At 46.7% G+C, this 27,451-nt stretch overlaps 1 protein-coding gene and 2 non-coding genes across 3 annotated transcripts in view; 2 read left to right on the top strand and 1 right to left on the bottom strand.

Moving 5' to 3' along the window:
- The window catches only part of LOC119960329, a 37,932-nt gene that overhangs the window by 7,384 nt on the left and 3,097 nt on the right, over positions 1-27,451 (bottom strand). The window lies entirely within an intron of this gene.
- trnav-cac lies at positions 23,737-23,809 on the top strand. The gene has a single exon. It is a non-coding gene; the product is annotated as a tRNA-Val (tRNA).
- trnan-guu lies at positions 25,746-25,819 on the top strand. The gene has a single exon. It is a non-coding gene; the product is annotated as a tRNA-Asn (tRNA).

Genomic DNA, 27,451 nt, shown 5'->3' with positions numbered 1-27,451 from the left:
GACACTTCAGGAACCCCTGGATTAACTGTTCTGTTTGGCACTGGGAAAGTGATCAGCAAATCGGTTAACAAGTGTTCTCCTCACACACAGAGAAGGTTAGAAACATATCCTCCCCATCCCTGCGGATGCCTCGTCCCACCAGTCGAACAGACTCAGCAGAGGTGGCGGCACAACGCTATACATCCGGGAGGGTGTTCCCCTGGGAGAGCCCAAATTCGACCCCAGATCCCGTGAAACTGGTTTCAGATGAAGCATGGACAAATAAACATCCTGCTGATTGCCAAGTACCATCCCCCGACAGCTGATGAATCAGTACTCCTCCATGCTGAACATCATTTGGAGGAAACACTGAGGTGGCAAGGGGACGAAATGTACTCTGGGTGGGGGACTTCAATGTTCATCATCAAGAATACCTCGGGAAGCACCAGCATAGACGTAGTAGGCCGAATCTTAAAGGACATAGCTGCTGGATTGCATCTGAGACAGGTTGTGAGGGAGTCAAAAGAGCTGTCTTTCCCAGTGACAGTGCAGAACAGGAAATAGTAATTGCAAGGCACAATAATGCTACTCCCGAACCCATAAGAAACTTTAGTAAAGTGGCTATGACACTGGCCTAGTGATACGGATGCTGGGCAAGTGCCTCGCGAACATGGGGATGAAATTGGTTTCATGCTGGCGTGAGTGAGCCGCGTGTTTTACACTCAGTCTGGTTAACTTCTCCTCTGGGACAGAAAACCACATCGACTGTAAAACTGTCCGTCAGGTGGCTTCGCAGCTTAGGCCCAACATCAGTCCGCCACTGTTAGAACATAGAACAGTGCAGCACAGAACAGGCCCTTCGGCCCTCAATGTTGTGCCGAGCCATGATCACCCTACTCAAACCCACGTATCCACCCTATACCCGTAACCCAACAACCCCCCCTTAACCTTACTTTTTAGGACACTACGGGCAATTTAGCATGGCCAATCCACCTAACCCGCACATTTTTGGACTGTGGGAGGAAACCGGAGCACCCGGTGGAAACCCACGCACACAGGGGGAGGACGTGCAGACTCCACACAGACAGTGATCCAGCCGGGAATCGAACCTGGGACCCTGGAGCTGTGAAGCATTTATGCTAACCACCATGCTACCCTGCTGCCCCAGCTCCATGTTGCAAGCATGAGAATGTTAAATTTAAGCGAAAGTGTGAAATAGCTGAGAATGAACCGGCAGAACATATCGCATTCCTACAGGAATGTAATCCACCTCAAAACAATGGTAAAATAATTCAACACAATTGTGACATTGTAATCCACACGATACTGCCCGATTTAGACGCAAAGTCAGAAACTGCCCAATGTTTGGATTTTTGGAAATATATACTCAAGTTGCTCCCTCTAGCAGGATGCCCAGGAACCACAGCTTTCTAAAATAATTCTATCATGTGGTTAGTTACCACGGACAGCACTAACCTACTGAGGAGTTGACAATCCCAGAAGGTCTTACAGCAGCTGTGGAGAGGGAAAGGATGTGATGTACCGTGCCCAGTATTTTCTCTTTCTGTGTCTGATTCCAGCAACAGCCGTCCACTTTTATTAAAGGAGTGATTCACAGTTACTTGAAAAACAGACACAGGATTCATTTTCCATTTTCGTTTGGTTGGGGGTTGGAATGTTGAGTGACTCCAGGGAGACACCGAGCGGGTATCGACATCTCGTGCAGCTCAGCGTAGTTTGTAATTGAATTGATTAATAGCAAGGCCTGTTTAGTCATGTGGAATGTTCACTATTGTGACTCAATGAAGAAGTATTATAGCCATCACGTATAAGCCAGTTTATCTCAGTGACATTAGACTCAAGGACAGTATAAACGCAAAAGAAAAAAACATAAAAAAGTGGCGAGGATTAGTGAGAAGCCAGAGGATTGGGAAGCCTTTAAGAGCGAGCAGATGACAGATAAAATATCAATAAGGAAAGCGAAGATGAAATATGAGTGCAAGCTAGCTACTAATATAAATGAAGATGGGAAGAGTTTTTTCAATATAAAGAGAGAGGCAAAAATAGACATTGGACCACTGGACAATGTGCCTGGGCAGCAGGGTAGCATGGTGGTTAGCATAAATGCTTCACAGCTCCAGGGTCCCAGGTTCGATTCCCGGCTGGGTCACTGTCTGTGTGGAGTCTGCACGTCCTCCCCCTGTGTGCGTGGGTTTCCTCCGGGTGCTCCGGTTTCCTCCCACAGTCCAAAGATGTGCGGGTTAGGTGGATTGGCCATGCTAAATTGCCCGTAGTGTCCTAATAAAAAAAAAGTAAGGTTAAGGGGGGGTTGTTGGGTTACGGGTACAGGGTGGATACGTGGGTTTGAGTAGGGTGATCATGGCTCGGCACAACATTGAGGGCCGAAGGGCCTGTTCTGTGCTGTACTGTTCTAAGAAGTAATAATAGGAAACAAAGAAATGGCAGACGAACTGAATAGCTACTTTGCATCAGTCTTCACGGTGGAAGATACCAGTGGGATGCCAAAGCTCCAGGAGAAACAGGGGGCAGAGGTGAGTGCAGTGGCTATCACTAAGGAGAAAGTTCTGGGGACACTGAAAGTTCTGAAAGTGGAGAGGTCAACTGGACCGGATGGACTGCACCGCAGGTTTCCAAAAGAGATAGCTGAGGAGATTGCTGAGGCATTGGTAGTGATCTTTCAGAAATCACTGGAGGCAGGAAGGGTACCAGAGGACTGGAAGGTGGCTCATGTAACACCACTGTTTAAGAAGGGAGGGAGGCAGGAGACGGGAAATTAGAGGCCGGTTGGCTTGACTTCAGTCATTGGTGGGATTTTAGAGTCCATAATTAGAGATGAAATCGCGGAGTACTTGGAAGTGCATGGTAAAATAGGACCGAGTCAGCATGGCTTTTTCAAAAGGAGGTCATGTCTGACAGATCTGTTAGAGTCTTTGACGAGGTAACAAGGAAGTGAGACAAAGGAGAACCAGTGGAAGTGATTTATTTAGATTTCGAGAAGGCCTTTGATAAGGTGCCGCATAGGAGATTGATCATTAAGTTAAGAGCCCATATTGTTAATTCTCAGATCCTGGCATGGGTACGGGATTGGCTGACTGACAGAAGGCAGAGAGTGGGGATAAAGGGTTTTTTTCAGGATGGCAGCCGATGACGAGTGGTAATTTCACACATTTAGCACTCTCTGTGTGTAAGAGGCATTTCCTTTATCCTATAATTGCATTGTGTACTTTTAACCCGTGTCCAGGTGTACTTTTCCGACATTAAATTTAGAGTAAAATTGGGGGATATAACTTTTATGCATGGTGGCGGCCTGTGACTCGTGGTCTGCTGCAGGATCTGTGCTGGGACCACAACCTTTCACAATATACATTAATGATCTGGAAGAAGTAACTGGAGGCACTGCTGCTAAGTTTGCAGATGATACAAATATCTGTAGAGGGACAGGTAGCATTGAGGAAATAAGGGGGCTGCAGAAGGATTTGGACAGGCGAGAAGATTGGGCAATGAAGTGGCAAATGAAATATAACGTGGTAAAGTTTGGTTATGCACTTTGGAAGGAGGAATTTCGACATAGACTATTTTCTAAATGGGGAAATGCTCAGGAATCCAGAAGCACAAAGGGACATGGCTGTCCGTTTTCACGATTCTCTTAAGGTTAACGTGCATGTTCAGTCGGAAGTTAGGAAGGCAAATTCAATGTCAGCATTCATGTCAAGAGGGCTAGAATACAAGACCAGGGACGTACTTCTGTGGCTGTATGAGGCCCTGGTCATGCTCCATTTGGAGTACTGTGAGAAGTTTTGGACCCCGTATCTAAGGAAAGATGAGCATTTTGAGCAGGAGTAAGGGGCAGGGGGAGAGCTGACGGCCGATTTGAGCAGGGGTGGCGGCCATTTTGAGCCGCACATCGGAATTCCCGTCCCGGGGTCACGGTTCGAAGCCCATCCATTCAACATTGCTTTCCTCCTTTTATTCTGAGAAGGACAATATTTTTAGGTGGTGCTCGAGGATTACTGCTGTGTTTGTTCCCTTTTCTTTTGTAAAAAACAAAGTGCGTTCGTCACCTGAGCGAGCGGGTTGGTGGGCATTTTGAGTGAGGAGGGGCTGGCCATTTTAAACGAAGCAGTGGCCATTTTGAGTGAGCCAGGGGCCATTTTTTGGGGCCATTCTTTTCTCCGCCCCGCCCCACCATCCCTCCCCCCTTCCAAAAAGTCGCAATTTGGAAGATGAGCGGTGAGGAACTTGTAAAAGTGGGAGGGGAGGAATTTAAAAGTTGGTGACAGATTTTTAATTTATTGGTTTTTTAAAATTCAGTTCGGCACTGAGGGAAGTGCTCAGTGTTGGTCTCTGCTGTTTTTATGTTATGTTCCTGCCTGAAAAAATATATTCAGCTGCCACCAAAAAAAGGAAAGATGTGCAGCCCGTAGAAAGGGTCCAGAGGAGATCCACAAGAACAATCCTTGGAATCAACACCTTGTCGTATGAGGATCAGTTGAGGACTCTGGGTCTGTAGTCATTGGAGCTTAGAAGGATGAGTGGGGATCTTGTTGAAACTTACAGGATACTGCGAGGCCTGGATAGAGTGGACATGGAGAGGATGATTCCACTTGTAGGAAAAATGAGTAGAGAACACAATCCCAGACCAAAGGGACGATCCGTTAAAACAGAGATGAGGAGAAACTTCTTCAGCCAGAGGGTAGTGAATCTGTAGATATTTTTGCCGCAGCAAGCTGTTGAGGCCAAATCGCTGAACGTCTTGAAGGCAGAGATAGATAGGTTCTTGATTAATAAGGGGATCAGGGGTTATGGGGAGAAGGCAGAAGAATGGGGATGAGAAAAGTATCAGCCATGATTGAATGGCGGAGCAACTCGATGGGCCGAGTGGCCTAATTATGGTTCTATGTCTTATCGTGTAATCGGGGAGAATTAGCCTGACACAGTGTTAGCAACATGCTGTCGGACTTACTCACATAACAGCAGTTAGACTGGCATGCAAAAAACAGGTTCCTCACAGAATGCAAATTATACCCACACAACACAAATTCTACCGGGAGACACCAGCAGCTATTCATAGACGTTACAGTGCAGAAGGAGGCTATTCTGCCCATAGAGTCTGCACCGGCTCCTGGAAAGAGCACCCTACTTAAGTCCACGTCTCCGCCGTGTCCCCGTAACCCAGTAACCAACAGCTAGCCTTTTTTTTGGATGCTAAGTGCAATTCATCATGGCCATTCCGTCTAACCTGCGCATCTTTGGATTGTGAGAGGAGACCAGAGCACCCGGAGGAAACCTACGCAGACACAGGGAGAACGTGCAGACTCCGCACAGACAGTGACCCAGCAGGTAATCGAACCTGGGACCCTGGAGCTGTGAAGCAACTGTGCTAACCACTGTGTTACCGCGCTGCCCCCCACGCCATACAAAGTGTATTATCAAAAACAACTTACATTTACAAAACTCGTTAACTATCATAAAACTGGCCAGTTTAATTCACATGGGAGCAGGCAACCAAAATTGAGACTAAATCACTGAGGGAAATATTAGAATATTTTTCGAAGTCCAAGGTCCCTTGATTATTTCATCTGGCCCGTTCTCTTGTCACTTTTCACCGAATTCACATAATTAATGAGCTGGATACGTTTCCTTGGTTCTTACTCTCGACTTGTCCTCTGATGGTTTTAAGGTCTTAATTATAGTGTTACTGCCTCTGTGTCCTTGATTAACACACTGGGCTCTGACTTTATGTTCGCTCCATGTCCTGATTGTTATTGGATGACAAATCCTGAGGCTTTGTTTTCTTCGGATCCATTGATAAATTAAATCAGGTTTGTCTATTGTGGCGATATTACAAAATTAAATGTACTCCTTGAAGATATTTGATCCCGCTTTGGCTGTCTGTTGTATGAAATCATGTTAAATTGGCCGACAGAAGGGTTTCACCTTCAGCCTACTTTCTGAGTCAATGCATTAAAAAGATCACGTTCTTCCGAATCGTTTTGAAACCACTCCTGACACCTTTGACATAATTTTAAAAACGAGAACAAGATGTTCAGGTACCCGAGTCTATGCCCACTTCAAGATTTCGATCAAGACTAACTAGGTTTTGGACACTGGTTGTTTTAATGCTGTGTGCATTTGAAGATAATCTGTCGCCTGTTGACCACACATTAATGACAGAAACAGCTAATCACCGTGCTCCCGAAGTGCGGACAGTATTTTGCGATGTTGCATCGAAGATAGAACGGTAAAGAGACGTATCTTTGACGTATGATAGGACATGTTTGTGTAATTCTGTGGGAGGGGGCACCTGCCGTCCCTTTTGGGTAAAAAGTATATGACAACTCACTTCAAAATGAAGGTACCACCAAATGGATAAAATAGTGCAGTTGGTAAACGGCAAAATGTGTGATCAATTCGCCTTGTGCCACAGTGGGTTTTTGGAGCCACGGCCCATTCACTAAGGAGGTGAATGGAAACACAACGTCCTGTTCTGCTTCTCGAATCTTTCAAAAAATGGAATCGTTTATTTCTATCTACTCGGTCCCGAAAAAAAACTTGATTTTGAACAGCTCTACAAAATCTCATCTGAACCTTGCATCCGACATAGAGAAGAACCCCCAACTTCTCCAACCCATCCAAGTAACTGATTTATTTTCATCACTGGAAAATTGTGGAAAACTTCTCGGCCTCCTTGCTGAAGCGTTCTTAACATTCCCAATGTGCGATTCCCGGAAATGTACACAGCACTCCAGTTCAGGGCGAACCATTATTTTTTATGCAGCATCGCCAACGCTTCCTCTCTTTTGTATCACTCAGCTCTGTTCTGGAGGTCAGGAAACTATGTGCTTTGATCACCACTTTCATAACCTACTGATCCACCTGAAATGAACCTCACCCAAATACTCTAGAGCTCCTTGTTCCTTCATTCGTTGGAAACTTTAACAGAAGTAATAATTCTGGGGGGACAGAAAGACGAATATGAATTCCCCAAGTAAAGAAGAACGAACGTCAAACCCCAGAGTGTTTAATTATTAGATTCAGCCCTGCAAACACATAAGGCTAATTGCAAATACATTATTCTAGATAAATATATTCTGTGTTTGTTTGTGTGTGTTACTGTGTGCATTTTTGTCTGTGTTTGTGTGTGTGTGTGTGAGTTTGTGTGTATGCCTCTACTTATGTTTGTGTATTTGCTTGTGTGTGTTTGTGATTGTTAATGTGTGCGCACTTCTGTGCTTTTGTATGTGTGTGTTTGTTCGTGTGAGTTTCTGTGTTATATGCGTGTTTGTGCGTGTGTTCGTGCTGTACTTTCAACTGTGAGTCTTGAATTTCCAAAATGGCAAAGTTGCTGAAATCTCCGCTGGATTTACATCACTCTATGTCTTTACCACGGCGTGTCAGTAATCCTCACCCTGTTCAGTGTTTTGCACAGCATTCACTGTGCATTGTATCACTGTGTCTATGATCCTCGCCCTGTCGGCTGTTTTGCATAGCTTGTCTGTGTACTGTACCACTGTGTCGATAATCCTCACCATGTTCAGATTTCTGTACAGTTCTCCGTGCTCTGCAACTTCATTTCCCAACTCCTTGTACTCAATGCCCCGGCTGATGAAGGCAAGCATGCCACATGCCTTCTTCAACACCTTGGCCACCAATATTACATAAAACATAGAACAGTACAGCACAGAACAGGCCCTTCGGCCCTCGACGGTGTGCCGAGCAATGATCACCCTACTCAAACCCACGTATTGCCACTTTTACGGAACTGTGGACTTGCATGCCCAGATCCCTCTGTATGTTAATGTTCATAATGGTTCTGCCATTTATAGTATAATTTATACCTAGATTAGATCCTCCAAAATGCATCAACTCGCATTTGTCCGAATTAAACTCCATCTGTCATCTCTGTTCCCAGTTCGCCAATCTATCCATATCCTGTTTTATTATCTGCCAATCTTCGGAACTATCAGCAATCTTCGTGTCATCTGCAAACTTGCTGATTAGACCATCCACGTTTTCCTCCAGAACATTTACATACACTGCAAACAGCAGAGGTCCCAGCACTGTCCCCTGCGGAATACCACTAGCTACATATCTCCGTTCAGAAAAATACCCTTCCACCACTACTCTCTGACTCCTATAACCAAGCCACTTCTGTATCCAGCCAGCCAGCCCAAACCGAATCCCATGTGATTTTAGTTTTTGTAACAGTCTGCCATGTGGGACCTTGTCAAACGCCTTTCTGAAGTCCATTTAAACTACATCCACAGACCTTTCTTTATCACCACTTCAAAAAACTCAATCAATTTGGTGAGACATGATAGGTAGATAGGTTTTTGATTAATAACGGGATTAGGTAGAAGGGAGGGGAATGTGGTTGAGAAAAAAATATCAACCATGATTGAATGGGGGGGGGGGGGGAGACTTGAAAGGCCGATTGGTCTAATTATGTTCCAATTTCATATCGCCTTATGGTCTTTTGAAGCAGTGCAGTGGGAGAGTGGAAATGATATACTAATTTAACAGAGGGAAACAGGAACTTAGGGAACCCATATAAACCTGGAGAAAGTTAATACAGAACCAGGAAGAAACATTTCATTGAAAGGCAGAGAAAGATTGGATGATCTCTGGGAAACGCGCAAAGCACAATAAGATACAAGGGTGGATTGGGAGGTCTGTGGAGGGAAAGACTGAAATGGAGTCCAGTCTGGAATTCTGTGCAATGTTTGGTCTTCTTAATTAAGACATTATCGAAATGCTTGGGAGGTAATTTAGCAAATACACTTGAGGTAAATCCCTGTGAGAAGATATTAAGTGGTTTGGACCTGCTGCAGCGCCTGTTAGACCGCATGACGGCTCTGGAGCTGTGGGTGGACTCACTTTGGAGCATCCACGATGCTGAGGAGGTCGTGGACAGCACGTTCAGTGAGTTGGTCACACCGCAGATTAGGATTGGTGAGGGAGACAGGGAATGGGTGACCAAAAGGCAGAGAAAGAGCAGGAAGGTAGTGCAGGTGTCCCCTGCGGTCATCTCCCTCCAAAACAGGTATACCGTTTGGGATACTGTTGGGGGAGATGACTCACCAGGGGAAGGCAGTAGTAGCCAGGCTCATGGCACCGTGGCTGGCTTTGCTGCACAGAATGGCGGTAAAAAGACTGGCAGGGCTATAGTCAGGGGATTCAATTGTAAGGGGAGTAGACAGGCATTCCTGTGGTCGAAAATGAGACTCCCGAATGGTATGTTGCCTCCCGGGTACTCGGGTCAGGGATGTCTCCGATCGGCTGCAGGACATACTGAAGGGGGAGGTGAACAACCAGTTGTCGTGGTGCATATAGGCACCAACGATATAGGTAAACAAAAGGGATGAGGTCCTACAATCAGAATTTAGGGAGTTAGGAGATAAGTTAAAAAGTAGGACCTCAAAGGTAGTAATCTCAGGATTGCTACCAGTGCCACGGGACAGCCAGGGTAGAAATTCAAGAATAGTCAGAATGAATACGTGGCTTGAGAGATGGTGCAGGATGGAGGGGTTCAGATTTTTGGGACATTGGAACCGGTTCTGGGGGTGGTGGGACCATTACAAACCGGATGGTCTACACCTGGGCAGGACTGGAACCAATGTCCTAGGGGGTGTTTTTGCTAACACTGTTGGGGAGGTTTTAAATTAATGTGGCAGGGGGATGGGAACCGGATTAGGAAATTAGAGGTCAGTAAACAAACAGCAACTAAAGCCAGTAAGGTACGAGACAATAAACTCAATGTGACAAAGGGGAAGAGTAGACAGGGAAGAGATGATGAACGCAAAGGGACAGGTGGTCTGAGGTGCATTTGTTTTAATGCGAGAAGTGTAGCAGGTAAGGGAGATGAATTTAGGGCTTGGATCAGTACCTGGGAATATGATGTTATTGGTATTACTGAGACTTGGTTGAGGGAAGGGCAGGACTGGCAACTGAATATCCCAGGGTATAGATGCTTCAGGAGGGATAGAGAGGGAGGTAGAAGGGGTGGAGGAGTTGCATTACTCGTCAGAGATGATATCACAGCTGTGATTAAGGAGGGCACGATGGAGGATTCGAGCACTGAGGCAATATGGGTGGAGCTGAGAAATAGGAAGGGTGCAGTAACATTGTTGGGACTTTACTACAGGCCTCCCAAAAGCGAGCATGAAGCAGAGGTACAAATATGCAGACAGATTATAGAAAAATGAAGGAGCAATAGGGTGGTTGTGATGGGAGATTTTAACTTCCCCAACATTGAATGGGATTCGTGTAGTGTTGGAGGCGTAGATGGAGCAGAGTTTGTAAGGAGCATCCAGGAGAGTTTTGTAGAGCAGTATGTAAATAGTCCAACTCGCCAAGGGTCCATTCTGGACCTGGTATTGGGGAATGATCCCGGCCAGGTGGTTGATGTTTCAGCCGGTGATTACTTTGGGAATAGCGATCACAATTCCGTAAGTTTTAGAATACTCATGGACAAGGACAAGAGGGGTCCGAAAGGAAGAGTGCTAAATTGGGGAAAGGCAGAGTATAACAAAATTCGGCAGGAGCTAGGGAATGTGGATTGGGAGCAGCTGTTTAAGGAAAGGTTTTAAGGAAAGGTTGATTAGAGTGCAGGACAGACATGTTCCTGTGAAAATGAGAGATAGAAATGGCAAGATTAGGGAACCATGGATGACGGGTGAAATTGTGAGACTAGCTAAGATGAAAAAGGAAGCATATGTAAGATCGAGGCAACTCAAAACTGATGAAGCTTTGGAGGAATATCAGGAAAGTTGGGCGAATCTCAAACGCGCAATAAAAAGGGCTAAAAGGGGTCATGAAATATCTTTGGCTAACAGGGTTAAGGAAAATCCCAAAGCCTTTTATTCGTATGTAAGGAGCAAGAGGGTAACTAGGGAAATGATTGGCCCACTCAAAGACAAGGGAGGGAATTTATGCGTGGACTCAGAGGAAATGGGTGAGATTCTTAATGAGTTCTTTGCATCGGTATTCACAAAGGAGAGGGACAAGACTAATGTCGAGGCTAGGGATGGATGTTTAAGTACTCTAGGTCAAGTTGTCATACGGAAAGGGGAAGTTTTGGGTATTCTAAAAGACATTAAGGTGGACAGGTCCCCAGGACCAGATGAGATCTATCCCAGGTTATTGAGGGAAGCGAGGGTCGAAATAGCTGAGGCCTTAACAAATATCTTTGCAGCATCCTTGAGCACGGGTGAGGTCCCGGAGGACTGGAGAATTGCTAATGTTGTCCCTTTGTTTCAGAAGGGTAGCAGGGAAAATCCAGGGAATTACAGACCTGTGAGCTTGATGTCACTGGTAGGCAAGCTGTTGGAGAAGATACTGAGGGATAGGATCTATTCACATCTGGAAGAAAATAGACTTATCAGTGATAGGCAGCATGGTTTTGTGCAGGGAAGGTCATGTCTTACAAACCTAATATAATTATTTGAGGAAGTGACAAAGTTAATTGATGAGGGAAGGGCTGTAGATGTCATATTCATGGACTTTAGTAAGGCATTTGATAAGGTTTCCCATGGCAGGTTGATGGAAAAAGTGAAGTCGTATGGGGTTCAGGGTGTACTAGTTAAATGGATAAAGAACTGGCTGGGCAACAGGAGACAGAGAGTAGTGGTGGAAGGGAGTGTCTCAAAATGGAGAAGGTGACTAGTGGTGATCCACAGGGATCCGTGCTCGGACCACTGTTGTTTGTGATGTACATAAATGACCTGGAGGAAGGTATAGGTGGCCTGATTAGCAAGTTTGCAGATAATACAAAGATTGGTGGAGTTGCAGAGAGCGAGGAGGACTGTTAGAGAATACAACAAAATATAGATAGTTTGAAGAGTTGGGCAGAGAAATGGCAGATGGAGTTCAATCCAGGCAAATGCGAGGTGATGCATTTTGGAAGATCAAATTCAAGAGCGGACTATATGGTCAATGGAAGGGTCCTGGGGAAAATTGATGTACAGAGAGATGTGGGAGTTCAGGTCCATTGTACCCTGAAGGTGGCAACGCAGGTTGATAGAGGCATACAGCATGCTTGCCTTCATCGGACGGGGTATTGAGTACAAGAGTAGGCAGGTCATGTTACAGTTGTATAGGACTTTGGTTAGGCCACATTTGGAATACTGCATGCAGTTCTGGACGCCACATTAACAGAAGGATGTGGATGCCTTGGAGAGGGTGCAGAAGAGGTTCATCAGAATGTTGCCTGGCATGGAGGGTGCTAGCTATGAAGAAAGGTTGAGTAGATTAGGATTGTTTTCGTTGGAAAGACGGAGGTTGAGGGGGGACCTGATTGAGGTCTACAAAATTAAGAGAGGTATGGACAGGGTGGATAGCAACACGTTTTCCCATTAGTGGGGGTGTCAGTTACAAGGGGTCACGATTTCAAGGTAAGAGGGGGAAAGTTTAAGGGAGATGTGCGTGGAAAGTTTTTTACGCAGAGGGCGGTGGGTGCCTGGAACGCTTTACCAGCGGAGATGGTAGAGGTGGGCACGATAGCATCATTTAAGATGCATCTAGATGGGTATATGAACGGGCGGGAACAGAGGGAAGTAGACCTTGGAAAATAGGAGACAGGTTTAGATAAAGGATCTGGATCGGCGCAGGCTGGGAGGGCCGAAGGGCCTGTTCCTGTGCTGTAATTTTCTTTGTTCTTTGTTGAAGGTTATACAGGACAGCTTATCAGCACTGAAACAGGATAATTTGGAACGGCTCCAGAGTTCATTTGTCGATTGGAGAAAAGGCTGGACACCTAGAATCGGACGATCCAGGAGCTGGAGAGGACAGCGGAGGAACAGGCGGATTTTCAAACGTGGCGGACGTGGAGATCGGAAAGTTGTGGGAGCAACAAAAAAGGCTCTTGGAAAAGATGGAGAACCTGGAGAACAGGTCCCGCCGGCAGAACCTGAGAGTCGTTGGCCTCCCGGCGGGGGCTGAGGGGTTGGATGCTGCCAAGTAGATGGCAGACATGTTCCAGAAGCTGCTGGGGAATGAGGTATTCCCTCGACCGCTGGAGGTGGACAGGGCAGATAGAGCACAGCCGCGGCCAGGGGGTCCCCCACAGGCGATGGTGGTCCGATTCCACAGGTTCCTGGGTAAGGAGCAAGTTCTTCAGTGGGCCAAGAGTACGCGGAACTACAAATGGGACAATAGTACCCGGCGCGTCTACCAGAACCTGAGCATGGAGGTGGCCAGAAGGAGGGCAGGCTACAGGCAAGTTACAGGTTACAGATTTTGTACAGGAAGCAGGTGAAATTTGGAGTGCTCTACTCGGCGCATCTGTGGGTCACGCACGAGGGCCAGCACCATTATTTTGTGGAACCCGAGAAGGCGATGGACTTTTCAAGGAGGCAAGGGCTGTACCTGTTTTGTTATACTCTTCACGTAGCATAAGCTGCTTCCTGGACTTCCGGTTGCAACTATGCGGAGCTAAGTCGCACCGTCGGCAGCTCCCGCTAGGAACGGACCTTTGGGCTCTTAGGGCCCCCAGCGGTACTTTTTCGACGTTTCCCGACGTGGGAAGGAGTCAGCAACATTTCCCCAGCAGTGTATAGCCTGGGCCAGGAGTGGGGCGTGTAAAAAAGTGGTAGCAAAGCCAAAGCAGGTGCGAGGGAAGAAGCACAAGGTGGCGGAGACCAGGCAGCGTGGATGCAGTGGGTGCAGGAGCAACAGGAGGCTCTTCAGCGCTGCTTCAGGGAGCTTAAAGCGGACCTGCTGGAGCCGATGAAGGCTTCAATTGATAAGCTGCTGGAGACCCAGACGGCCCAGGGGGTGGCGATCCGAGAGGTCTGACAAAAGGTCTCCGAAAATGAGGACAAGACCTTAGTGCCGGGAGTGGCCGTGGTCAGCAGGAGTCAGCTGACTTACAGGAGTGCAATGTAGGGAGCAATGCAGCTAGGGGGGGTCCTAGCAGGGGAAAGGGGGGGAGGGGGGTACCGGGTTGCTGCTGGAATGGCCAAGAGGGAGCTGGAGCAGGTAGAGGGGTCGGGATGGGGGTCTGCCGCCGTGGGGAACGGGCCGAGCAGGGGAGCGCGGGCACGTGGTGGGCTGAGGAAGGGTATGGCTAGTCAGCGGGGCAGGGGAGTAGGTAGCCCCCTGATCCAGCTGATAACCTGGAATGTGAGGGGACTGAATGGGCCGGTCAAATGGGCCCGCGTGTTTGCGCACCTGAAAGGGCTGTAGGTGGATGTGGTCATGCTTCAGGAGACGCACCTGGTGGCGGATCAGGTTCGATTGCGGAAGGGATGGGTAGGCCAGGTGTTTCATTCGAGGGCCGGATACAAAAAAATCGGGGAGGGTGGCGATCCTGGTGGGAAAGAGGGTGTCGTTCGATGCGTCGATGCGGGTTTCATGCGGTGCATTTTGGGCCGGATTCCACATTTGGAGGCGGGGGGGCCTGATAACTTTTAAATGTAGACACCAAGTTGCTGGTGAAGATTTTAGCCACAAGGGTAGAGGACTGTGTGCTGCAGGTTATTCATGAGGATCAAACGGGGTTCGTGAAAGGGAGGCGGTTGAATACTAACATACGGAGGCTCTTGATGTAATAATGGTGCCAGCGATAGAAGAGGAAGCGGGAGATAGTGGCGGCGATGGATGCGGAGAAGGCCTTTGATAGGGTTGAGTCGGGCTACTTGTGGGAGGTGCTGGAAAGGTTCGGGTTTGGGGCGGGGTTCGTCAGGTGGGTGAGGCTGTTATATGAGGCCCCAGTGGCGAGTGTGGCCACGAATAGGAGGAGGTCAGAGTATTTTCGGCTATACCGAGGGTGAGGCAGGCATGTCCCTTGTTCCCCCCTGCTCTTTGCGCTGGCAACTGAACCCCTGGCCATGGCGTTGAGGGAGTCGAGGAACTGGAGGGGGCTGGTGCGGGTTGGGGTAGAGCACCGAGTGTCGCTCTATGCGGATGACTTGTTGTTGTATGTGGCAGACCCGGTGGAGCGGATGCCGGTGGTGATGAGGATTCTCAGGGAGTTTGGGGACTTCTCAGGGTACAAGCTCAACATGGGGAAGAGCGAGTTGTTCGTAGTTCACCCAGGGGACCGGGGGGGGGGGGGGGGGATTGGTGAGCTCCCACTAAAAAGGGAGGAGAGGAGCTTCAGGTACTTGGGGGTTCAGGTGGCCAGGAGTGGGGGGGCCTTGCACAAGCTTAACCTCACGAGGCTGGTGGAGAAAATGGAGGAGGGGTTTAAGAGGTGGGACATGTTGCCGCTGTCGCTGCCGGGTAGGGTGCAATCAGTCAAGATGACGGTGCTCCCAAGATTTCTGTTCCTGTTCCAGTGCCTCCCCATTCTTATCCCAAAGGCCTTCTTCAGGCGGGTTAATAGGAGTATTATGGGGTTTGTGTGGGCGCAGGGAACCCCGAGGGTGAGAAGGGTGTTCCTGGAGCGAGGTGGGGGGGGGGGGCCTAGCTCTGCCCAACCTCTGTGGATATTACTGGGCTGCCAAGGTGGCGATGGTGCGCAGATGGGTGATGGAGGGGGAGGGGGCAGCCTGGAAAAGGATGGAGATGGCGTCCTGTGTGGACACGAGCCTGGAGGCACTGGTAACGGCACCGCTGCCGCTCCCTCCAACGAGGTATACCACGAGGCCGGTGGTGGAGGCTACCCTCACAATTTGGGGGCAATGGAGACGGCACAGGTTGGGTGAGGAGATCGAGGAGGAGACGTGGGCGGACGCCCTAGGAAGGGTGAACTCCTCCTCTTCTTGCGCGAGGCTCAGCCTCAAACAATTTAAGGTGGTGCATAGGGCTCACATGACTGGGACAAGGATGAGCCGGTTTTTTGGGAGTGAGGACAGGTGTGTTAGATGCTCAGGGAGCCCAGCGAATCACACTCATATGTTTTGGGCCTGTCCAGCATTGGAGGACTTTTGGAAGGGCGTAGTGAGGACGATGTCGAGGGTGGTGGGATCCAAGGTCAGGCCGGGCTGGGGGCTCGCAATATTTGGGGTTGCAGAGGAGCCGGGAGTGCAGGAGGCGAAAGAGGACGGTATTTTGGCCTTTGCGTCCCTGGTAGCCCGGCGGAGGATTCTTCTTCAGTGGAAGGATGCGAGACCCCCAAGCGTGGAGGCCTGGATCAATGACATGGCGGGGTTTATTAAAATGGAGAGGGTGCAATTTGCCCTCAGGGGATCGTTGCAGGCCTTCTTCGGGAGGTGGCAACCATTCATAGATTTCATAGCAGAACGGTAGAAGAAGGCCAACAGCAACAGCAATCCGGGGGGTGGTGTCGTCTTTTTGTTTTGCTTTGAAGCGGTGTGTATATTTGCTCAATGTCAATGGCGGGTGCTAATTTATTTCTTTCTGTACATATGGGAGGGGGGTTGTTCTCTTTCTTCTTTTTGTATTTTGTTATTGATATATTGTGAAAATTTGAATAAAAATTATTTTAAAAAAAAAGACCAACCCACCTAAGTTGCAAATCTTTGAATGGTGGTAGGAAACCCATACAGACACTGGGCGAAAGTGCAAACTCCACACAGACAGTCATCCAAGGCCGGAATTGAACCAGGGTCCATGGTACTGTGAGGTTGCAATGATGCCCTTTGTGACAGTCTGAATTTTCCTCTCCTGATGTTTTAACATTTGATCTTTTCAATCACAATGTGTCTCAAAGAGAAGATTGAAACTTTGGTTTTAGCTGTCAGATATATTTCCTGTGCGACTATAAATCAAGAACCACGAGAATGATTTCAGTTCCTCTACAGATGCAGCTCAGATACCAGAAATCTCTGGAGTTCCCCATGTCCTCATTGCACTTACCTTGGGTAGAACAGTTCTGAATCAGGTGGAGTCAGTCACACGTGCCTCTGCCATGATGTTTCCATTCCTATTTTGTCACACACCTCCCAGTGACACTGACTATAACCATAGAAACATCAAATTATCATTGCTACCTTGCATCTTGCCCTCCTATTATTGTCTAATGATAACAGTAACAGAGTTATTATCTGGGACCCTGGATCTGGGAAGCAACAGTGCTACCCACTGTGCTACCATGCCACCCTAGATTGGCCGAGGTAGGGTGATATTTCATATGAAATTAAATGAAATGAAAATCGCTTATTGTCACGAGTAGGCTTCAACGAAGTTACTGTGAAAAGCCCCTAGTCGCCACATTCCGGCGCCTGTCCGGGGAGGCTGGTATGGGAATCGAACCGTGCTGCTGGCCTGCTTGGTCTGCTTCAAAAGCCAGCGATTTAGCTCAGGTGCAGATTCGATGGGCCGAATGGCCCCCTTCTGCACTGAGGAGACTCTTATAATTCTACATTGGATATAATGATATGTTCACTCACACACTGCAGTCTGACTTCTTACTGGAAATATACTGTGTTTGTTACACTCAAAGTTAATGAATCCTTTGTTGTTTCTCCTCTGGGCCCCATCTCCACTATTATTGTCTGATTGTCCCACTGAGACTCTCACTGTTATTATTGGACAAGCCACAAAAATTGATTCAGTAAAGTCTGAAGTACTGAATTTTCCAGAAGCAATGAGCTGATAAAGATTTCCCTGCTTTAAGACAGTTCGGATATTCGCAGTTTGTTCATCCACAACAGTATTTAATGGATTAACAGATGCAGATGAACAAAATAACTGTGTCAATCATGTCTAATTGTAAGACAAAAGCAACTTACTGCGGATGCTTCAATCAGAAACAAAAACGGAAAATACTGGACAATCTCAGCAGGTCTGACAGCCTCTGGGGAGCGAGATGGCTGCTCTCGTTCCGAGTCTGGGTGACGCTTTGTCAAAGCTGGAGAACTGGAAACAGGGTCATAATTTAAACTATTGTGGGTGGGGCGGGGGTGGTGGATGGAAGGGGAGAGAGGGGCAGAGGTTTCGTAGGGATTGGGACTGGATAGAGGCCCAGCAATAGGTGAAGAATGACTAAAATGTCTTGGACGGAAAGAAAAAGGGAATGCGAATGGGGGTGATCAAGGCTAAGAAACTCACCTGATGAAGGAGCTGCGCTTTGAAAGCTAGTGACTCCAAACAAATCTGCCGGACTTTAACCTGGTGCTGTAAGACTTCTTACAACACTAAGAAAGGTGCTGATAGTGGACGTTAAGAGATTAGAATGTGTTAACGGCAGAACAAAAGTAAGCAGTGTGTCAGAGGAAGACTAGGAACAGGGAGCAGATTACCCAAGTGGTGTGTGTGTGTCGTGGGGTGGGGTGGGGGGGGGGGGGGAGAGAGAGAGAGAGAGACAATGGTAAGGGTAGAGACGTCAATGGAAGTGTTAGAGCTGGAGATATTCACACAAAGGCCTGTTTGAGTAAGTAAAGAAACAGTTTATTTCAGATCTGGGAGAAAGATTTGGAGACTACACAGTCTCGCAATACTCTTTCTCACTTGAGCTAAGGTTCGCATTGGGTTAATATACAGATTCAAGGGGCGGAATTAGTTGTATTCTCATTTACAGACAATCAATCAACTATATTCGTGTCACAATTCATTATATGCAATCAATCAATTTTCTTAGCATTCCAGTTATCACATATATGGTTAAAGTAGGTGTTGTCTTACCTACCCCTAACTTCATACAGAAGTCATTCAAAACGAACACAAGGATATGTCCTATCTACAGCTGGAGACCTTGATCTATTATGGATACATTGTATTCCTTGTTCTGTGAAGCTGTTATCAGCAGCTATTGAGATACGCCCTATAAGTACCCACGCTTGGTTCTCATGAGGCGGTTTACACAGTTTGTAACTTATTGTTCAGGAATGTGGCTGGTTCGGCCATTTTGTGTCTTTAGTATTGCTTTAATAGCGAACAGCCATTTTGTGTACTTTCTGATATTAACAAGCATTGTGTATACAGTATCTATTTCTACAAATTGCCCCTTATAAACAGGCATCTAAGCCAATGAACAACTTTTGTCTCATCAGAACTATTCAAAAGTAATATTGGAGCACAATGTAGTTACAAATATAATTTATATCATGGTCCAGTATCAGAAAATGTCCCCCTGCAGGAAGTAATGAAAATGTTGCTAGAAATAAAAAGTGTATACTTAAACCCAACGTATATAATTGAAGTATACCAATTGGAACACATAGTGTGACCAAAGTGTTTAGAAATTTTCATACTTTTTTTCATCTTGTAAAAAATTTTAACTTTCAGTGTTTCTTCCAAGTGGGCAGAGTAAATTGTAGAAATGAAATGCAAATGTCAAAGTGTTATTTTGATTGAGTTGCCTATATCAAACCAATTGCTAGAGAAAATTCTAATTGTAAATGTTCAATAGTGGCTCTTTGCTTCAGGTTTTATTTGTAAACATTTCTTGAATTCTAGAACATTAGTATTGAAAGCTCTTTGATATGGAGTTTAAATATATTTGTTAAAAAAAGAAAAAGAAATTTTGGGGCAGCAGGGTAGCATGGTGGTTAGCATAAATGCTTCACAGCTCCAGGGTCCCAGGTTCGATTCCCGGCTGGGTCACTGTCTGTGTGGAGTCTGCACGTCCTCCCCCTGTGTGCGTGCCGGTTTCCTCCCACAGTCCAAAGATGTGCGGGTTAGGGTGGATTGGCCATGATCAATTGCCCTTAGTGTCCTAATAAAAGTAAGGTTATGGGTATAGGGTGGATACGTGGGTTTGAGTAGGGTGATCATGGCTCGGCACAACATTGAGGGCCGAAGGGCCTGTTCTGTGCTGTACTGTTCTATGTTCTAAATAAACATGTGGGGAAGGTAGAGGAGAGTAATAAGTGACATGGCCTTTCAGCCTTACTGGAAGCTGCAGCAAGACACTGCAGTTGAACATAGCACAGGTCCACTGGCTGCTCCGCTGCCACCTGTTTCTGCAGGGCAGTGGTTATCACGTTCATCTGACGCCGCAAAATGTTCTCCATTCAAAACTGGGCAGGAACATCAAATACTTCTCGCTTAGTTTGAGGAAAGTTTGCATCACATGCGATTGTTTCACATGTCATCTGAATCCCATGTATTAGATATATATTTGGCCTCCTCAGCCTCAAACTTCATTCAGAGAAGTCGGAGGTAGTGAATATTGAAGAAGCAAAGATCAGAAAAAGATGATCGCATTTTGACACAGTTTGGATATTCTCAGTTTGTTCAGTCCACAACAGAATTTAATAGATTTTCGGATGTAGATTAACATTTTAAATCACCATCTGAAACAGATCCAATAGTAATGTATGCTCATACAGACAGACACAAACGATACTGTAACTGAATTAGAGGAAATGGCAGAAATTTAACTGAACCACCTTCTTGAAAATCGGGTGGAAAAGCCACTCAGGGAGATGAGGAAATCCAAGCTCAGTGTGGATTTGCTGTCACCCCTCCTTTCTTATACATGAACGGGATTTAGGCAGCAGAATGTTTCATATCCAGAGCAAAGAGGGTCAAATATAATGAACATATCATTCTTAAATCTCTGACCTGTGAAGGTATTTGTGTTTAAAAACTAACTATGGTCAATCTCAAATGAAAACAAGGGAACTTGTATTACCCAGTGACTCGATTTATTTTCTTCGTCATTCATGTTTGCAATTAAATGTTGTATATTTCAGAGAGTCTCAATTTCAGGTGAGGAGATAAATATCACATAATATCAAGTTTTGAGTAATGGAACAAATCCTGAGTAAATTTGTTTGATATTTTTCGAAGGAACATAAGAATGATGTTATTATTGAATGAGAGGAAACCATTTCACCCGGAATTATTTGCTGAGCTCACATTTCTACATTTTAAAATTAATTTGAAATCAAATAAAGTAAACTACTTCAGCAAAGTGATCTCTAGAAGGCTTTGTTAAGCTTCACAAATCCTTTCCCTCTCTAATAGACAGACTCTGTAAACAGGATGTAGATCAAATGTAATTAGATTGTTATCAACTCCGAAATAATGACGATGCTTCAGCAGAAAATACACTTTTGTAAATTCATTATGAAACCAATTGCATGATTACGTAATGTTTATATCGTAAACTACGCCATCTTCATGTCCAAATCTTCTGGTCATTGGACCATGGGAATGTTTTCATTAAATCAAACTGAGCAAGGATTCTGCAGAAACTCCTTTTTCAAAAGCAAATAGGAAGATTAATTGGAACGGAGAAACTTCAAGATCACAGAGAGAGAGAAGGACATTGAGACTAATCGATTTGCTCTGTTCAATGTCTATATTTTTGTTAGAGTTTTACACACATAAAGGCCTTCGGTTTAAACCCGCACAGAAACATTATCAAACCCCATTGGTTTCCGTGTGTGGAAAAGTTACATGAGTGACATTTTCATTATTCATTTACACCCATCTTGAATTGCCCTTGAATTGGGTCGCTGAGTGAATCTGCCGTGTGGAACCCCGGTCCCCAGAGCTTCAGCCTGGTTCTCTGCTTTACTGGTCCAGAGCCAGTTACACTATTCAACCACCAGCCACTCCCCCAGTGAATCCAATATTACCCGAACATAATAACTTACAAGCATGTGTCATTTGCTCAGACATGTACCTTAAAATGCATTCAGGAGAAGCAGATGTGCTGAAAATTGCCGACACGCTGAGCTGGAACACAGATGCTCCTATTTTGACTCGGCACAAATATTAACAGTTTGTTCAATGTCGACAAATGCAGGTCAGAGGCTGGGAATCCTGCAGCGAGTAACTCACCTCCTAACCCCACAAAGCCTGCCCACCATCTACAAGGCACAAGTCAGGAGTGCTGGAAATCCTGCAGCGAGTAACTCGCCTCCTAACTCCACAAAACCTGTCCACCACCAGAAGGCACAAGTCAGGAGTGTGATGGAATACTCTCCACTTGCCTGGATGGCTGCAGGAACTCAACAAAAGCATCTTAGACAGCGCCTTCCAAACCCAAGACCCCGACACCCTGAAAGTTTATTTCCAGCCACTCCCCATGCTGACCATTTTCACAGTAACTTCATTGCGTTATTAATGTAAGACGACTTGTGACAATAATTAAGATTATTATTACTTGGAAATATATCGGTTGTACCTTCACTGTCACTGGGACATAATCCTTGAAGTCCCTCCCTAACAGCACTGTAGGTGTACCTACACCAATAGACTGCAGCGGTTCAGGAAGCAGCTCACCATCACCTTCTCAAGGGCAAAGAGTTCTGGGCAATAAACCGTGGCCTCGCCAGCGATATTCACATCCTCGAATGAATCAAATGAAACAGACACACAGCTGCCTGAATCCACCATCATGGGGTCACCTGGATTAGTGAAAAGAGATAAGGGAATGCCCACTCACATAGTCAAGCTTTTTGAAAATGTTTCGGTTTTCTCGGGGACGTATTGATTCCCTGCAGTGTGAGCTCAGCTTCTCAAAGCAAACCCAACGTGAACCGACCCCGCTGCCTGCACCGGAAAGAAATGAACAAAATCTGCAGCTTGGCCAATAAGAAACAACATCAAAGGGCTCGACCGGGATTTGAAACCGGGACCTCTCACATTTTCCTGCGGCACAAAGCTCGAAGCGAGAATCTTACCCCTAGACCAACAAGCCAGTAGGAGCGACTTGATTGAGCCAACAGACACTTCCATTGCCACCCACAGCCAATCAGATATCTGCGGAAAATGCTGGGAAATCTCAGGCAGTCAGGCTGCATTTGTGGACAGGGAAACAAAATTCATCTTTCACCTCCTTGACCTTCCATTGAAACCTGGAAAGGTTAGAAATGTAGAAAATTAGAAGCAAGTGAAATCCCGGAGGGAGGAAACAGAACAACAGGAAAGGGCTCTAATGGGGGGCAAGTCAGGAGAGATTAAATGAGAAAAGGCCTTGGGACCCTGGCCACAGAGTGAGATTAGCATCGAATCAGAGAATAATGACACCACAGTATGAGGCCATTCCGGCCGCCGTGTCTGTGCCAGCTCTCTGTCAGCGCAATGGAAGAAACAAAGAAACAAAAGATATGTCTGGAGGAGCTATCGATGGCAGATTGATCAACAACTGCCACCCGGACACAAAGAACAAGTGGAAACAAGATTGAAACCCAAATCTGCGATGGAAGGACACACAAAATGGGGGCAGCATTTATAGTGTGAAACTGCTGAACACACACTGAGTGTGAAAGCTGTATTGAGCCCAGTGGAAAGATGCGCTGCTGTTCCTCGAGTGGCTGTTGAGCTTCTTTGGAACATTTCACGACGCCGAGGTCCGGGAGGTCAGCGTTAAGATCCAGCTCTCCAGTCAGTTCAATTCTCCACTTTGGCTCTGTGGATTAGATGGGTCACGTCCCTGTGGTTAACACATATCTGGAGCATCAATTTTATCCAAACGCACTCCAGCTCAGACACTGTCTCTCTCTCTCGAACATCATCTGTGGGGAGAGAAACGACGTAAACATTCCGAGTCCTGAGAAATCTTTTTCAGAGTGGGCCAATGTAAATCAACCCCGCCGTCAGCATCGCAAACAATTCATAATCCCTGACCTGGAGTAAAGAGCCTGTCCTGGATTTAAACCCACGACCACTCCCACAGGCATTGCTTGAAAATCCTTAAACGAGAACCAGACCTCGAGACCAAAGAGCACAAATTTAAGACCGACATTCAGCAAAATATAACTTATGTTAATTTCGATATAATTTCTACACCTCACGGCTTTATATGTTGAGACATCTGTTCATTTAAGAAACAGCTGTCGCTTGCAACAAGGGACCTGGCCTCTCAAACAGACCATCAGAATCTGCAGCAACACAGTGAGGTTGTACATTCCGCACGTCCATTGATTGACAGCGGTTTCTGTAGTGTAGTGGTTATCACATTCGCCCCACACGCGAAAAGTCCCCGGTTCGAAACCGGGCAAAAACATCGAACATTTAGCATTTCGTGTGAGAAAGGTTTGCACAATTATTCAGCACAAAATAATTATATTTCCTGAATGTTGCCGGAATCTCGTGTTTTCCAGGACTATGAAATTTCGTCTCACATGAGCCACTACACTGAATTGAACATTAGAGCCCAAGCACTGAATTTTCGGCAGGCAATGAGAGGTAAAGAATTTTCATATCTTGGCACACCTCGGATATTAGCAGCTAGTTCATCCACAACAGAGTTTCAGCGATTTACAAATGAACATATTTAATCACCATCTCAAACATGTCTAAATGTATGACAAATGCAATTTACTGCGGATGCTTCAAACGGAAACAAAAACAGAAAATACTGGATAATCTCAGCAGGTCTGACAGCCTCTGGGGAGCGAAATGGCAGCTGTCGTTTCCAGTCAAGTGGACTCTTTGTCAAAGCTGGAGAACTGGAACTGGAGATTCAGACGATTGTGGGTGGGGGTGGGGGTGGTGGAGTGCTGTATTAGGTCTCGATAGAGAGCTAGCAATAGGTGGGAAATGACGAAAATGTCTCGGGCAGAAAGAAAAAGGAATGTAAATGAGGCTAAGCAAGGCTATGAAAGGTGCTGATGGCGCATCAAGCGGTCAGAATGTGTTAAGGGCAGAACAAAGGTAAGCAGTGTGTCAGAGAACAATAACAAACAGGGATCAGATTGCTGAAGTAGGATGGTATGGGCTGGGGGGAGGGGGGCAATGCTTAGGGTAAAACATATCAATGGAAGGGATGATAAGTTGATGGAAGAAACATGTGGAGGAGGGGGAAGTGACAGCGACACACCCAAAGCGTGAATCATACCCCTAGACCAACGAGCCCCGAAAAAGAGTCAAAGCATACTGTCATTGCCATCGAAAATCAATCTAACATCTGCGGAGAACGCCAAAAGTACTGCAACATCTCAGGGAGTCAGGAGGCATTTGTCGACAGGACAACAAATTTCGTCTTTCACCATCACCTTTCATTAAAACCGGGACAGGTTAGAAATCAGAAGGGGGTACAGTGCAGTTAGATTGCGAATACGCAGACCGGACGATGTACCACATGCTATGGTATCAGCAAAAGCCGGCACAGCCGCCGAGATTGGTCATCATTAACATATTGACGATGAAGAAAGAGGAGATCTCAGGACGATATCTGGCGGCTGCCAACAAGTCTAAAAAGAATGGTTACCTCAATATAAACGCGCTCAGTGTGGAGGATGGAGCGGTCTATTACTGTGCAGTGAGCCCAGTGTCACAAAGCAGCTACAACCACGTACAGCCTCAGAGAGTATTTTCCAATCCAGTAAATTTGCGTTCCTGCCCTTGAACCGGAGGATGGTTTGATCTGGATTCAGAAAAATACTCAGGTCTATTTCTCCACAATTGCATTGCCGTCTCTGTCCTTGTATAAGTCAATAGAGGAGCCGTTTCGGATTCGTGAGATTCATCAGCATGTCGCGATGCACAGTAAATTCAAGCTTGGAATATCCACTTCCGAGCAGCAGTAATGAAAGTTCTCAGATGTGGGGATAATAAAATCTTCCAGGACCGTTAACTTAGGTCGACCTTATGCCAATGAGTCTGAGCCCCTAGTAGTCTTCAGCGGAACATCGACTTTCTGATCGAAAATACATCAAATCTATGTTGACACTTCCTGGTTTCTGTTATGGAGGTTCCCAGATAAGGGACGTGTTTCAAAGAAAGTGTGGTGCTGTCCAAGTGAGTTCTGTAAAATCCACGGGCCTGTGATGATTCCACGTTTCACAAATGTCCATGTCCGCGGGACCATGTGTACGGTCCTTCCAGATATTTTCCGCACTGCCTCAGGGGACCAATATTGCCAGCATTCTCATTCAGTCCCTGGCAATCAGAGGATTGGCCGTCACTGTTGAAATGCACAGAGTTGTGATTCGGTTGACGTCTCCGTGGCGCAATCGGTTAGCGCGTTCGGCTGTTAACCGAAAGGTTGGTGGTTCGATCCCACCCAGAGACGGATTGTTGTTCCACTCCTGGATGATATGTTTTTAGGGGCTTTTTCGGACAGGGCTAAATCGCTGGCTTTGAAAGCAGACCAAGCAGGCCAGCAGGACGGTTCGATTCCCGTAACAGCCTCCCCGAACAGGCGCCGGAATGTGACGACTAGGAGATTTTCAGAGTAATTTCATTTGAAGCTGACTCGTGAAAATAAGCGATTTTCCTGTTCTGATAACACGTAACGTGCACCGGCTGCGGCATGGAGTCGCCTCTATCGCTGCAATATCCTTCATGGCGCCGAGCTGGGGAATAGCTCAACGATGCTGTGTCTCCCTCGATAACTCAGGAGATTGTGACACCCCCTCACGGACCTGCTGACAGACGAATGTTGAGCAGGAGTTGGCTATTCATCCCCTTGAGCCTTCTCCAACATTCAATAAGTTCGTGACAGATGCGAACATGACCTCAGATTCACATTTCACCTACCCCGGATAACCTTTGATTACCTGTTCAGTTGAGAATCCAACCACATCTGTCTTAAAATCTTCTTTGGGCCGATCTCAGCGGTCGCTGGAGAAGAATCCCTCAGAAAAAAAGCCCAAAGATCTACATAACCGGGCCGGGTCGAGCAGTATCTCTGGCCATGATGTAGAGATGCCGGCGTTGGACTGGGGTGAGCACAGCAAGAAGTCTTACAACACCAGGTTAAATGATTCTGTTTGGTGATTCACCTGAGGAAGGAGCTGCGCTCCGAAAGCTCGTGTTTGAAACAAACCTGTTGGACTTTAACCTGGTGTTGTAAGACGTCTTACTGTATCTCTGGCAGCAGCGCATCGCTTCCCGATGAACTTAATGCATTCTATGCTCGGTTTGAGCAGGTAACCAACAAGCCGCTGTCGAGTGCCCCAGCAGCCCTTAATTCACCCATACCCACCATCACAGTTTCTGAAGTCAGATCGGCCTTCTGGAAAGTGAACCCACGGAAGGCGACGGGCCCGGACGGGATCCCTGGTCGTGCACTCAGAGCCTGCGCATACCAGCTGGCAGAGGTATTCACAGACATCTTTAACCTATCCCTACTCCACTCCGCGGTCCCCACCTGCTTCAAGAAGACCACCATCATACCGGTACCAATGAAGAACGAGGCAACATGCCTCAATGACTACCCTCCGGCGGCCCTGACGTCAATTGTAATGAAGTGCTTCGAGAGGCTGATCATAGAACATAGAACAGTACAGCCCCTTCGGCTCTCAATGTTGTGCCGAGCAATGATCACCCTACTTAAACCCACGTAACCCGTATACCCGTAACCCAACAATCCCCCCATTAACCTTACACTACGGGCAATTTAGCATGGCCAATCCACCTAACCCGCACATCTTTGGACTGTGGGAGGAAACCGGAGCACCCGGAGGAAACCCACGCACACACGGGGGGGACCTGCAGACTTCCACACAGACAGTGACCCAGCCGGGAATCGAACCTGGGACCCTGGAGCTGTGAAGCATCGATGCTAGCCACCATGCTACCGTATGAAGCGCATCACCTCCATACTCCTAGAACGCCTTGACCCACTTCAATTCGCATACTGTCGCAACCGGTCAACATCAGACAGCATTTCCCTGGCCCTACACTCATCCCTAGAGCATCT

This window comes from Scyliorhinus canicula, unplaced genomic scaffold (genome assembly GCF_902713615.1).
Source record: "Scyliorhinus canicula unplaced genomic scaffold, sScyCan1.1, whole genome shotgun sequence".
Taxonomy (NCBI): Eukaryota; Metazoa; Chordata; class Chondrichthyes; order Carcharhiniformes; family Scyliorhinidae; genus Scyliorhinus; species Scyliorhinus canicula.
Note: the sequence above shows the minus strand (reverse complement) of the source record. Positions and strands in the feature narration are given on the sequence as shown.